Source organism: Sciurus carolinensis, chromosome 11 (genome assembly GCF_902686445.1).
Source record: "Sciurus carolinensis chromosome 11, mSciCar1.2, whole genome shotgun sequence".
NCBI classification, from domain to species: Eukaryota; Metazoa; Chordata; class Mammalia; order Rodentia; family Sciuridae; genus Sciurus; species Sciurus carolinensis.
The window spans coordinates 89,273,791-89,288,084 of NC_062223.1; the positions used below are offsets into that span (position 1 = coordinate 89,273,791).

Genomic DNA, 14,294 nt, shown 5'->3' on the forward strand with positions numbered 1-14,294 from the left:
GATCCTGTGCATTTAACCATACTGTTTCTCACACTGTAGCAATAATCCAGTGAAGGGTGAGGAAACCAGCTTGGAGAGATGGTCTTGCATTAAGTAACCTAAATAAGGATATGACTCCAGTCTGTTGACTCAGGCCTGTGACAGAGGCATGCTTTGTTTGTGCCCTGTTTTCCAACTGTGAAGCCACCTAATAACCACAAACTTGGCAAGAAGGCAAATTATTAGTGTAATGGCAGTTTTTGAATTTTGGTTGTTTTGAACCTAGATACTCAAGGAATGGAATAACTCAAAGATATTTTTATCAGAGCAGCAATACTGGGGTCTGCATTAAAGGCTGCATACCCCAAAGATCTATAGAGTTTTGGTGTATATTAAGAACCTGAGTCTTAACATGAACTGGGAGATGCCTACTTGGAAGAGTGATAGCAGCTGGTCTACATGTTTCAGTGCTGAACTAGTTCCTCAGGTATCCTGGTTCTGGAAATTGCTGTGGGAGATTGGATGGCTATTACAGATCCAGGTCTGTTTGCAGAAAGTACAAATATCTCTCAGTACACCTCAGAAACAAAGATGTCTACATCAAGTCTATACTCACAGCAAGTGCTATGTTCTTCAATACCTTTATCAAAAATGTGCATAGCTTTTTCAGTGCCTTCTGCACAGAAGAGAATATTGAACAAAGTATTTCATGTCTTGATCAGGAATTGACTACTTTTGTATTTCCTTTATTAAATGAAGAATCCAAAATAAAGAGACAAAGAGATAATTAAATATAGCTGATGTTTTAAATTTTATGAATGAGCTACTTATACTTCAGTGGAAGAACTTTTTAGCTCAGGAAAAGGTGGAAACAAAGAATCTGAAACTGGGAAGTTATATGGACCATCTACAGAACTGCTATGCAAAACTTAAGGAACAACTGGAAACCTCCAAGAGGGAAATGATTGGGCTTCAGAAGAGAGACAGACAGTTGTAATGCAAGAAGAGGAATTTGCATCAGCTCCTGAAAAATGAGAATGATGAGGTACAAAAATTATAAAACATCATTGCAAGTTGAGCTACTCAGTATAATCATGATATGAAGAGAAAAGAGCATGAATATAATAAACTAAAGGAACGTCTATATCAACTTGTGAACAAGATGGACACTCAGTATAATCATGATATGAAGAGAAAAGAGCTTGAATATAATAAACTAAAGGAACGTCTGTATCAACTTGTTGTGAACAAGAAGGATAGAAAAAATAACCATGGATGTTTTAAATTATGTGGGGAGAGCCGATAGAAAAAGAGGCTCCTGGAGGACTAGTAAAATAGAAGCCAGGAATGAAGATGAAATGAAATGTATAAAATTCTTTTAAATGACTATGAATATCATCAGAAACAAATCCCAAAGGAAAATGCTAAACTTAAGAAGGATCTTCAGCAAATGAAAAAGGAAATGATTTCTCTTCTTTCTCCCCAAAAGAAGAGACCTAGAGAAAGAGCAGATGATAGTACAGGAACTGTTATTTCTGATGTTGAAGAAGATGCTGGAGAACTAACCAGAGAGAGTTTGTGGGAACTTCCCTGTGAAAATGTGAGAGAGCATCTTACAACAGCATCAGAAAACAGTGGAGAATTTTGAAAAGTCATGTAGAAAAACTTGATAACCAAGTTTCAAAGGTACACTTACAAGGTTTTAATGATGAAGATGTGATATTACATAAGACCATGAACAAGAAACTGAGAAACTGGAGTTAGAAATTCAGCAATGTAAAGAAAAAATTAAAACACAGCAGCAGCTTTTACAGCAGCAGCTTGCTACTGCACGTGAGGATGATACCACTTCACTATTACCAGACTGTCATTTGTTGGAAGAAAAGGAACACCTTAAAGAAGAATGATCCCTTTTTAAAGAGCAAAAAAAGAATTTTGAGAAAGAAAGGCGAAGTTTCACAGAAGCTGCTATTTGCCTAGAATTGGAGAGAAAGACTTTTGAAGTAGAAAAATCCTGTTGGTTAAAGCAGCAATTTTTAAATATGACTACATTTGACCACTGGAATTCAGAAAATGTGAAACTTTTCAGTACCTTCTCAGGAAGTTCTGATCGGGACAATCTTAAAGTGCACTCAAGGACTCAGCAAAAGAAGCCTCACCATGTGTCTAATGGGTATCCAGTTTGCATGTCCAAACTGACTAAATCTCTTCCTGCTTCACCTTCTACTTCAGACTTTTGCCCAACACGTTCCTGTGTATCTGAACATAGAGTGGAACTTCACACCAAGGCTGTGCTTTGGATTCCATGCAGGTTCAATCAATGGACTGAATATAACTTCTGAAGAAACTACACCAAATCAGGTTGGAAGAGAATGTATGGATCAGAAGTGGAGTGTGGTGTCAAGACCCAGGTCACAGGAAGGTTGCTACAGTGGATGCTCCTTGACCTATACAAATTCTCATGTAGAAAAGATGACTTACCTTAGATGTGTGCATGGGGTTTTTTTCATTAACATATTCATCAGATTTCCCATCTAAGTTGAAACAGGGTATGTCATAAAGTCAGTCACCCCTAATAACTAAAAAAATAACATCTAAGTGTAAGGTATATCCTAGGAACACAGGAAAATAGCTTTAAAATTCTTGTCATTGCTGACATTCTCAAAATCCTTCACCTAAGAAACAGCTTAGGTGTTCTCCTGGTGTCTCACTCCCTTTATAACATAGAATTTTCTTTCCCACACCAACCCAGATAGTTAGCAGACTCATGTTCTCCCGTACTTATTATTTTCCTCTCCTGAGAGCTCTGAGTTTCTCCTTAGTGCATCTCTCCTCCCTCTCCCTGTTTTGTGTGTTACTTTTGTCTGCATCCTTCTCATTAATTATCTGAATTTGATTGGATTAACAGGTGGTAACTGTGAGCAGGTAGGGCATGCCTGGAGTAAGTAGGTCACTGGGGGTGTGACTTTGGGGTTTATATTTTGTCCCTGGCAAGTGGAGGGCTCTTTCTCTGCTTCCTGGCCATCATGAACTGAGCAGCTTTCCTTTGCCACGCCCTTCCACCATGATATTCTGCCTCACCCTGGCCCTAAGCAATGAAGTTGGTCAACTATGCACCAAACCTGTGAAACTATGAGCCAAAATAAACTTTTCCTCCTCTGAGTTGTTCTTGTCAGGGCTTTTGGTCATTGCGATGAAAAACTGATTAAAACCGTGACAATGCCTTATTTCCTCCTCTATGAAATGGATAATAATAGTACTGGTCTCAGATGGCTATGATAAAGATTCATGTACGTAAAGCAATGGAGAACCATGCTTGACCTAGTAGACACAAAATAGGTGTTATTTTATTTTTCGAAAGCACCTTCAGTTAATATATGAGGAGAAAAATTTTTACTATGGCAGGGCAATAGAGAGGCAGAGGAATATTGAGGAAACAGTCATGATCATTTTCTTGCACATAAAGTGCCAAGGAGATCGAAGTCAGCCTTTGGTCACAATTTTCTTCCAGAAAGCACAATATTTCCATAGTCTGTCCAACAATTTGATTAGATTCATTCTCCCATTCACTTCAGTAAGTCGCCTTATCTTTTGAAGGAATCTTGGATCAGCTACTAGTCATTAATGTGTTCCATGAAAGAAATTCCAGGAAAATCCTCAGTCCAGAAGAAAACTTCAGTCCATACATTGCCAAGATCTGCAATCACAGTATAAGAATAGTAGAGAATTATATGTCAACCTTCTGATAATTTATTCAACTTGTTCATTCATTCACATGTATTCATTAAGAACCTACCATATTGTAGGCACAAAGATACATGAAAAATGAAGATCAACACTCTTTTTATCTTCATGGAATTGACAGGATTCAGGACACACTTGCCCCAAATATGGAACCTTGGCATATTACAGTAAGCTGAAGAAGTCTGAGAAAATGCCAGAAGCAAAAGGTCACTTTGACCTTGCTCCTGACTCTCTTTCTTGAAGCAGGTCATGAAACCTAGAGAGGATTATCTAAACTTCTGGGGAAGTCATAAGATGCTCATGCTAGAGGCGTTCTTCCTGAACCATGAGGAAAGGAACATCCTCATCTGAAAACACAGGGATACAAAAAAGTATCTGAATGAATAGGACTTGTTAGGTTTCCTTAGCCAGTTACCTCTAGACCATATTTTTCCCTACAATATTTCTGTACTATCTACTCTTCATTAAATTTACTATAAAAACATCCAGGCTTAACTGTTTTGTGGGGTCTTCATTTCCTTATGAAGATTCCTATGTCATGTGAAACTTATATTAAATAAATTTGTATGCTTTTTTATTATTAGTCTGTATTTTGTTATATAGGGGTGTGAACTCAGGATAGGCAGTGGGAAAAAGAATTTTCTTCCCTTGGAGAGTTTATAGTATGGAGGAGATATGATGCTGATTAAATTATTTTTCCAGATGAATCCATGATTATAATTAGGAATAAGAGCTAGGAAGACAAGTACATGACAAATTGGTATTAATATTAGGAGGACCTCAAGCCATAGACACAGTAGTAGGATCTCACCTTTAACTTGAACCCTGAACAATGAATGTTCCTGGGGTCAAAGAAGAGGTTTTGTGGATTCTTTCTCTACTACTTTGGGGTTTCCTGCTGATAGAGTCGTGCTTACAAGGAACAGTAGCAAAGGAGAATGTGGTACCAATTCTGCTGGTTGCAGGACACATGCTGGTAACTCCCCAGTGCAGGACTTCTCTGGAACAATGTGTGGGAACCTAGAGCTTATGAATAGGGTGTTATAGTTTGAATGTGAGCTCACACACAAAAGCTCACACATGAGGCAATACAAGAAGGTTCAGAGGTGAAGTGATTGGGTTGTGAGAGCCTTAACCCAATCAGTGATTTAATTCCCTGATAGGCATTAACTGAGTGGTAACTGAAGGCTGGTAGGGTATGACAGGAGGAGGTGGGAATTGGGGTATGACTTTGGGGTATATATTTGTATCTGGTGAGTTGAGTTTCTCTCTCTGCTTTCTGATCATCGTGCAAGCTGCTTCCTCTGCCACACTCTTCTGACACCATGTTCAGTCTCACTTGAGCCCCAAGGAATGGAGTCTGCTGTCCATGGACTGAGACCTCTCAAATTGTGAGCCCCTAAATAAACCTTTTCTCTTCTATAATTGTGCTGGTTGTGTCTTTTTGTCACAGCAGTGAAAAATCTATTCAAAACAGGGCTTCCTTCTTCTTTCCCCAATATCATAAGTGAGTTTATGGCACAGACTATCTTCACTGTGCAAATTAAATGCATGTATCGACTGCTGGAACTGGGAGCATAACTGAGGCAGGAACATCTTCTGTAAGGCAGGACTCATCCACAGTATTTATTAACGTGGGACTTGGTGGAATGGACTGAAGTAGGAAGGGACCTGCAACACTTGGGCACAGGAAGTAAATGAGGAAAAATGGCAGCCTGTGCTTCAGCAATGCACAGGGGGAGGAACAGAATACAGTGTGTTCATGTCATTGACACTCTGGTCCCCCAAAGAAATGTGGCCATGAGTGCTTGGGTTCTGACCAACCAGAGTAGCCAGTTCTCTGGAAAGGAACTATGAAGGCAGTAAGTAGAGGTGGAAATATAGGCAGAAGTTCTCTGTATCCTTAAGTAGCTATCTGAGGTAAGGGAACTATTACCTTTCTCTTCACTTTGTGGAAGTTAAAGATAAAGTATCATGAGAGTGAGGGAAGTAGACCACTCTAGGTTGCTAAATAGAAGGACACGTACAAAAGGTTGACATGATGAATGCACAGACATTGAAAGAATGGAAAGAAAACCAGCACTTCTAGAGGACCCAGAATGAGAGTAATTCTGATATTGGTGGACATAAGGTTGGAGAATAGACAGGGCTAGGAGGGACCATGGAGGCCATGCTAAGAAGTTGGGGATTCTATCAACAATGAGAATTTCTGGATGAGTTTAATCTAAATTTCCTCATCTTATACAAGCAGAGAAAAATTTTTATGATTTGTTTTTGCACTTAAATATTGTAAAGGCAGTAAACCTAGGATGACCACATGTTCTGGTGTGCCTGGGATCAACCAGGGTTTGTGCTTGCTTTCTTTGCTCCAGGGTGTCCTGGTTTGGATGATAAATTATGTGGTCACCTTAGCCTAGCTGTAAAAATTTAGGTTCTGGAACCACACAGACACAGGTAATATTCTGACTTAACACTTCCTAGTGGTGTGACCTTGGGCAACTACTTTGTTCCTTAGTTACATCATCTCTAAAACCTGTTAATACTAAACCTACCTTCAGTGATGTGTAAGGATTAAATTATTAATATACACCAAACACATTAAAGACTGGAGGAGCAGAGATGCTGATAAATGTTAACTATCATCTTTCTTTTTATTCATTTCTCTATTTTTGCTTATGTTAATAATGTTTGGAATAAGCATGTACAAAATTCTTATTGCATTCAACAGAGCTTACATTTGACAGTGGGAATGGCAGAGTTGGTCCAGATGTGCCATCATACTACTATGATAGGACAACATTAACCCAAACCATTATCACTTTAGTGCATACTATGTACCAGGCTTTGTGCTAAGTGGTTAATAGATGGTTCTTCACTTTCTCTTTCCCACCATCTGCTGAGGTATGCATCATTCATCTAGTAGTTGAAGACAAACTAGATTCAGAGAGGTTAAGAATTCTTTTAGCACAATATAATGGCAGAGAGGAGATCCACTCTTATTTCTCAGATCCATGATGCCTGCACTAAACCATCACTTTCAATGCCCTTATGATGCCAACCTCAGAGACAAAGCTGTGTTTAACTCTTCTTAGGAGCCAGCCAGAACTCCTAGTCCATTGTCCAAACTTCCCTCAGTCTGACATACTTGTATTTTCAATCTACAGCATTCCCTGAGGTAAAAAGGGAGAAATGCAGTTTTAAGTCTGCCATCTACTCTCTTACAGTAGAAAAGGTCTCATTTAATTGGCCATAAACTTCTTCTTACTTATCTCTGGGGTCTTTCTGTCCTTTTCTTTCAGATATGGATGAACCAATTCTTTGTTTTTCCAGGACAGTCACAAGTTATGGATTTCGAGCATGATCTTGGCCGACCTTTTTCTTTACTTACTGAAGAGCCATAACCTTTTCCTTCTGTCCTCATATGTCAGTGCCAGTTTCTCAACCCCATCCATGTCCATGTTTAAAATTTACAGTTTATAAAGTATAAGACTTTGCACTTTATGTTCTATACTTGAAAGGTTATATACATGAGAGTATTTAAAGGTTAGGTTTTAGGAACTCAGTTTGAAAATACAAAACCACATTTTTTTTTTTTTTGCAGTGGTTCTTTTACCTATAGTTTCCACCAAATAAAAGTGTTATATTCTACCATTTATTTACCATGTATACTTTGGCAAGCCCTTCCACTCTCTGAGCTGGCTTTCTCATTTGGATACCCACAAATGGGACAAAGTTACCTTATACCTGCCAAGTGTCATTTAAAGCCACTTTACAGTCATTGTCTCACTGGAAGCTTTCAGTAGCCCAGGGTAGCTTAGGAGATCTGGGAAGTTAACCCAGAGCTTCCACTTTCATGTCTACAAGAACATGGGTTTTACAAAACCCATGAGGTTTTATAATCCTAACCTAAATTCAAAGCCCACCTCTAGCATTTTGAGCTTTCTGTAACCCTTTCAAGTTTGATGATCTTCTTAGTGTAAAATTCCCACATACATGCATTGCTCTTCAGAACAATGGAACCTCTTTATTACCAGAACCTGTGCAGACACTACCTTACATGGCAGATGTGATTAATTGAATGGTCTTGATATGGGGGAAGATCATCCTGAGTTTCTGTTTTGATTAGATGTAATCACAGGGTCCTTATGAGAAGGAAATAGGTCAGAGTCAGAGAAGGAGATGTGATGATGGAGGCAGAGATTGAAATGATGTAATCCAGTCAGGTGCTCTCTAGCAGCTGGAAAAGGCAATGAAACAAATCTTTCTGGAGCCCCTGAGGGAACACAGTTCAGATGACACCTTGACCTTAGGACTTTTGAGCTCCAGAGCTGTAAGATAATCTGTCTTGTTTAAGCCACTACGTTAAGAGTAATAATAGAAAACTAATACAGGAAATTTATAATAATGATGATAAAGATGTTGACAGTGACAATCATAATACTAATATTCATATGTATATAAATATAGACATTTTTCTAAGTTTTATAGATTTACAAAGTTTCACATATTTTATGGTTTATATTGTGTACATAAGTTTATTTATATTTTTTGCATTTATTTTTCCCACATTTTTATTGGTGAGTTATAATTATATGTAATAGTGGAATTTGTTGTTACATATTCATACATGCACATGATATAACAGTATAATTTGAACAGTATTATTTCCTAGTATTTCCCTTTCCTTTCTGTCCCCTTGACTGATCCTTTTCCTATACTCTACTGGTCTTCCCTCCATTTTTGTGAGGTTCCCCTGTAGTTTAACATATGTATGTTTTACATTGATATACACTTGATGTTGCATATTTGCAACAATATTTGCAATAATTTGTAATAATCTTCACAAAAGCAACATTTGACTGATGAGGAAAATGAGACAGAGAGTGTTTTAGTAACAGTCTCAAGACCACACAGGAATGGGCAAAGCTGGCATTTGAACCTGTACAATTGATGAAGCATCTACAGAGAGACTGGCACATGGTGCTTCCCCCAGTACATGGAGGGCATTGTCATCGCTCTTATTATTGCACTATGCTTCTAAGTCTCTACATCTCTAAGAATGCTCACATTGAAGCCATGATTGGTGTCATCAAAGCTTTCTTCTCATGCACACACAGACTCCAGAGCTGTGTGCCCTCCGGATCTCAGCATCGGCTGAAGCCAGTTCTGTCCCTCCTCCGTGTGGCCCCACCCAGGACAGAGCCAGCTGGAGGGAGGCTGTCTTCAGCCTGTGCCAGCTACTGTGTTACACTGCATTTGTGCTCCAGCATCCTTCCTCCTCTGGAAACCACAAATTACCCAGCAGAGTTCTGGTGACAGAATGATAGAGCTGGGCTGGTGTCTGCAGCTGGGCTAAGTCAATAAAGGTGATAATGAACACTAAGCAGAATTTGAAGAATGAGTGGAAAAATTGCTGCTATTGATATTTCTGGCAGCCATCTGCTGCAAAACCAGACTGAAGTGGATTATTTCTCATAGCAAATCCCTTTGAGACAAATGATGGCAGCAACAATGAGAGTTCATATTTGTGCAGCTTCTATAAGTGGTTTAATAGATATTACCTACTTTTATTTCCACCAAGTCTCTGTAAAACAGGTCTCATTTTACAGCTGAGAAAAAATAAACTCAGAAGGGTTAATTTCATTCACTCTTATCTCCTAACCTAATTGTGACTTCAGAAACTGAGAGTAACTTTTGAATTTTTTAGCAAGAACAAACTTTGGATAAACTTTGTTGGTGGGCTTGGCTCAGCACTGTGTGGCCAGGTGTGTCTCCTTAACCCCCTCACCAGGACAGAGGCCAAAGTAGATTTGACTCTACTCCTGACAACTCCAGATGACAGTAGTGGAAATGCGCTTGCAGGGAGTGGTTCTCTCACATAAAATTAGATACCCACAGCAATTCTACACCTTGCTTATCTAACCCTGTTGGCTCTACCTTTGAGTCTTCTGCTCCATATAGATTGAACTCAGGGGCACTCGACCACTGAGCCACATCCCCAGCCCTATTTTGTATTTTATTTAGAAACAGGGTCTCACTGAGTTGCTTAGTGCCTCGCCATGGCGGAGGCTGGCACAAGTATTTACAGTTTTACCAGAAATGTGTTCCTGGCTGCTGGCTTTTCCTTAGCTTCACCACCTACTTCTAGACCTGTGCTCTGCACATAGTAGGTATATAATAAGTATTTATTGAATGGCCAAGTGATCTGGAAGAAGAAATTCTCAGGAAACACAATTTTCTACTTATGCTCCTGTATAACATTTTTATGGGGAGATATTTTCAAGTTGGCTTACCATTTTTTTTCATTCTGATTTGTAAGATTTATTTCATGGTTACATAAGAAACCTGAATTATTTATCAGTCTTGCAATAAAGCCACAATATTCATTATTTTAAAATCATAGTATGTTAGAGGAGAAGGAAGTAGTAGCACCCAAGTGAGAAAATGGGGACTTACAAGGAATTCAAGATCACACAAAAATTTTTATAAAGCCAAAACAAGAAATAATACACATTTCTTATACAAAATATTATCACAGTTCCTATGTATACATTATTTTGTTTAATTCTTAAAAAACTTTAGAGGCTTAGAAGATTAAGTAACTTGCCTACAGCATGCAGTCCATAAGAGAAAGACAAAATGAGAGTCAGATTCAGGCCTTTGTGAACCTTGATCCTTATTCTTCAGAGAACTACTCTCCTGAATTTTCCTCATTCCTTGAGGTGTCTATAATTTTTCCTCCTCCTGTATCCAGGATTCGCTTTTTAATTTATGAATCCTGTTATCAAAGAACCATTCCACTGTCTGATTTTAAAAAAATAAGTATAATTTCTAGCTAGAAGAAGGGCTTATTTTTTCCCTTGGACATTCAACAGTTTAAAATAAAATATTTTGCTGAGGTAATAGAGTGAGTTATAACTCTCTGTTATCAGAGACCTGCTACACTTGTTATCAGTTGCCAGTCTATTTGTTTTGTACTTTAAATTATACAAAACACCTTTATATATATTATTCTATTGAATCCTTTTGTCTAGAGATCAGCAGTGAGGTCTAATGAACTACACTGACCAAGGTCACAGTGCCCTAGGTCATGGTACTAGGAAATTGCAAGGCTTGACCAGCTGCATCAGAGTCCCAGTTCACATCCATTCCTGTAGGGATTGTTTCTCTTCAGGTAGGGTTGTGCAGAGAGGAAGACAGATGCATATTCTAAGTATGGGGAAACAGGATGTGCAAACCTACAATATGCCTCTTGTTGCTTTGATCCACCCTGGTGCTGATGGAAGTCATGCTCTATTCTTTCCAAGCCTTTTAGGAAAATCATAGCACAGCATTCTCCAAAAGAGATTGAGCAGATGGATGCTTTAGTCAGCTCGGAAATTTATTTTCTCATATTTCAAAGCTGGCAATCTAAGATCAAGGTGTTTGTCTCCCGAGGCCTCTCTCCTTGACTTCCAGAATGTCACCTTCTTGCTGTCTTCCCATGGCCTTTCTTCGGTGCACATGTATCCCTGGTGTCTCTTCTTGTCTTATAAGGACGTCAGTCATATTGAATTAGGGCTCCACTCTTAAGATATTTACCTCCTTTAAGACTCTAACTCCAAATACTGTCACATCGGGGTCTAGCGATCAATGTAAGAATGTTGAGGACACAATTTAGTCCGTAACAGAGCATCATGCAATATAAATGCGTCATGTTCAGATTTAGTATGCACTTCTTTCTCAATGCTTGTTTAAACATCTTCTAGAGTTGTCAAATGCATGGACTTGGATGAGTTGTTTGTGAAGCTACTAAGTCACATGGCTTTCGTCCCTAAATGCTGCGCTTACAAGAACACTATTTACAAATTGAAATGAGAGAGCAAGAAGAAAGACGTGCTGCCATAAACCTTCGAGCAAAAGTGGAGAAAAAAGTCTTTGGAGAAATGAATATAAGTAAGCTGAGAATTCTCTCAGAACTGGAAAAATCAATTGTTACCACAACATCACTGACAGAGATCTAGTTGAGATCAATTCAGTAAAAGTTAATAATGCCTGTGTGAGTTCTACTGTAGCAGATTGTCGATTTTATTACCAGTCCTATGAGTTATGGGTGCCAGCTTCAAAAATGAATATCAATGAATGCTGGGATTTCAACCATTACAAGAGGATTTGTTAAAAAAAAATCTTGAGTTCTTTAAATTGACAGAGACAGTAGTTAGCTTCTCAAGTCAAATCAGTCCTAGGAGGCAGCTCATTAGAGTTCACATGGGATGTGCTGCCTGCCACAGAGGTTTGACACATAGCACAGAGGAGACAGGCCATGCCCCACTACTGTCTATTATGATGAATGACTATGGAGTTGTTTCATTGCCTTCTTGTTCCTTTATTTTTGTAGTCTACCAAGGACTTGTTCCAAGTGGCTGGACTTCTTCTGAGCCTGTTTTAACAGGTGTGTGAATTGTGCTCTTGTACCCCAAATTTGAGGTCAGTGCTTTAGGTCGGCCTCCTGCACACGTAGGGTAGGGAATTACATCCCTCTATTTTAAATCTAAGGCTCTTGTGGTACATGGACTGCTTTACTGCACATTGTTGGATAGATACTCTGACTTTTTCATGACCAAGTGGTTCAGAGTGTGTTTCTCCCAACATCCACAGTAGAGTTCCCTGAGCATGGTTATAAAGGAAGATTCCAGTCCCAAGATGTAAAAGGATTCAATATTGTTGAGGTTGGGGAAAGATTTAACTTTGTAACTAGCATTATAGGAGATACTCATGAAAGTCAAACTCCAGAATCATTATTTTCTATTATTTCAATAGTATAAAGAAAGGGAAGGATCCTAATATTTATTCATTTCCTACCACAGCACAGACACAGTGTGCCTTAACAAAGTTCATATTCTCTTCCTCTTGGGATACAGCTGGACTACATTTCTAAACTTATCTTTAATTACTTGTGGGCATTTTAGCCATTGGAATATGGTCCTAGGGTTGCTATATAAAAATCTAGGCTGCCCAGTTCAATTTGAGCTTGATATAAAAAGAATATATTTTATTATTTCTTTTTTTATTTTTTATTTTTTTTTAAATATACATGACAGTGGCGTGTACTTTGACATATTATACATACATGGAGTATAACTTATTTTGGTCCCTGCCATAGTGTACCATTTGGGTAGCTAACCATTAAAGCAAATAAAACCCATGATTTATAAGCCTGGGGTTGTGACTTAGTGCTTGCCTGACATGTGTCAGGCAGTGAATTCAATCCTCAGCATCACATAAAAAAATAAATAAAATAAAATGTATTATGTCCATCTACAACTAAAAAATATTTTTTAAAAAAGATTTATAATCACTCAGATATTATCAGGAAACAGATTGAAGGAACATATTCCTGAAGTAACCCAAACAGATAGTGGTCCTGCCATCTTCAAATATGTGGCTCCCAAAGGCTTCCTGGATATTGTCTCCAGATAGATTAAATGTGGAAGGACATCGGGGGAGAATATATGGCATGCTTTTATTGTTCATGTCTGGGGAAGAAGCCTGACATTTTCTCTTGTATTCAGAATTGCTAGATTTAGCAAATACAAATGCACAACACATATCTTGTATTTTGTCCAGTTAAATTTGAGTTTCAGACAAATAATTTATATTTAGAATAAGTATGTCTTATTAAGTATTTGAGACATATTTATACTAAATAATAGATATTAATTTCCATTTACCCCTTCCTTCCCTTCATTCTCCTTTGCCTAATACACTGAACTTCTGGGAATGGGAAAGTCAGTAGAATGAATCAAACATAATTTTCCTATGTTCATATAGGAATACACCACAGTGATACTCCACCTCATGTACACCCACGAGAATGGGATCCTATTTAAAGATTAGAGCAGAAATAAAATAGAAACTAGAGAGTTATTAGAATAGAACAATGAAAGTTAAATTTTTGAAAAGATAAACCAAATTGATAACACTTTAGCTAACCTCGATGCCCTTCAACAGATGAATGGATAAAGAAACTGTGGTATATATACACAATGGAATATTATTCAGCCATAAAGAAGAATAATATTATGGCATTTGCAGATAAATGGGTGGAATTGGAGAAAATCATGTTAAGTGAAATAAGCCAAATCTAAAAAAACCAAAGGCTGAATGTTTTCCTTGATAAGTGGATGATAATATATAATGGGGGGAGTGTTGAGAGAAGAATGAAGGACGTTTAGATTACCTAGAGGGAAATGAGAGGGAGGGGGTATGAAAAGTGGTGGAAAGAGACAGATGTCATTACTCTATGTACATGTATGATTACACAAATGGTCTGAATCTATATCGTGTACAACCATAGAAATGAAAAGTTGTACCCCATTTGTGTACAATGAATCAAAATGCAGTCTGTAAAACTAAAAATAATAAAAAATAAATAAATGAAAAGAAAAGAAAGAGAAAAGAACCAAAGAAATCAAATTTTAAGTGAGAGTGGAGACATCACAAATAATACCACAAAAATAAAGGATACTACTATCATTATATGTCAATACATTAAATAATTTAGAAAAAATAGATAAATTCCTGGGCACAAA

General features: G+C 37.9%; 1 pseudogene; it reads left to right on the forward strand.

The window, feature by feature from the left end:
* The first annotated feature begins 495 nt into the window (after positions 1–495).
* On the forward strand, positions 496–3,964 carry LOC124959615 (afadin- and alpha-actinin-binding protein-like; annotated as a pseudogene).
* The last annotated feature ends 10,330 nt before the right edge of the window (positions 3,965–14,294 follow it).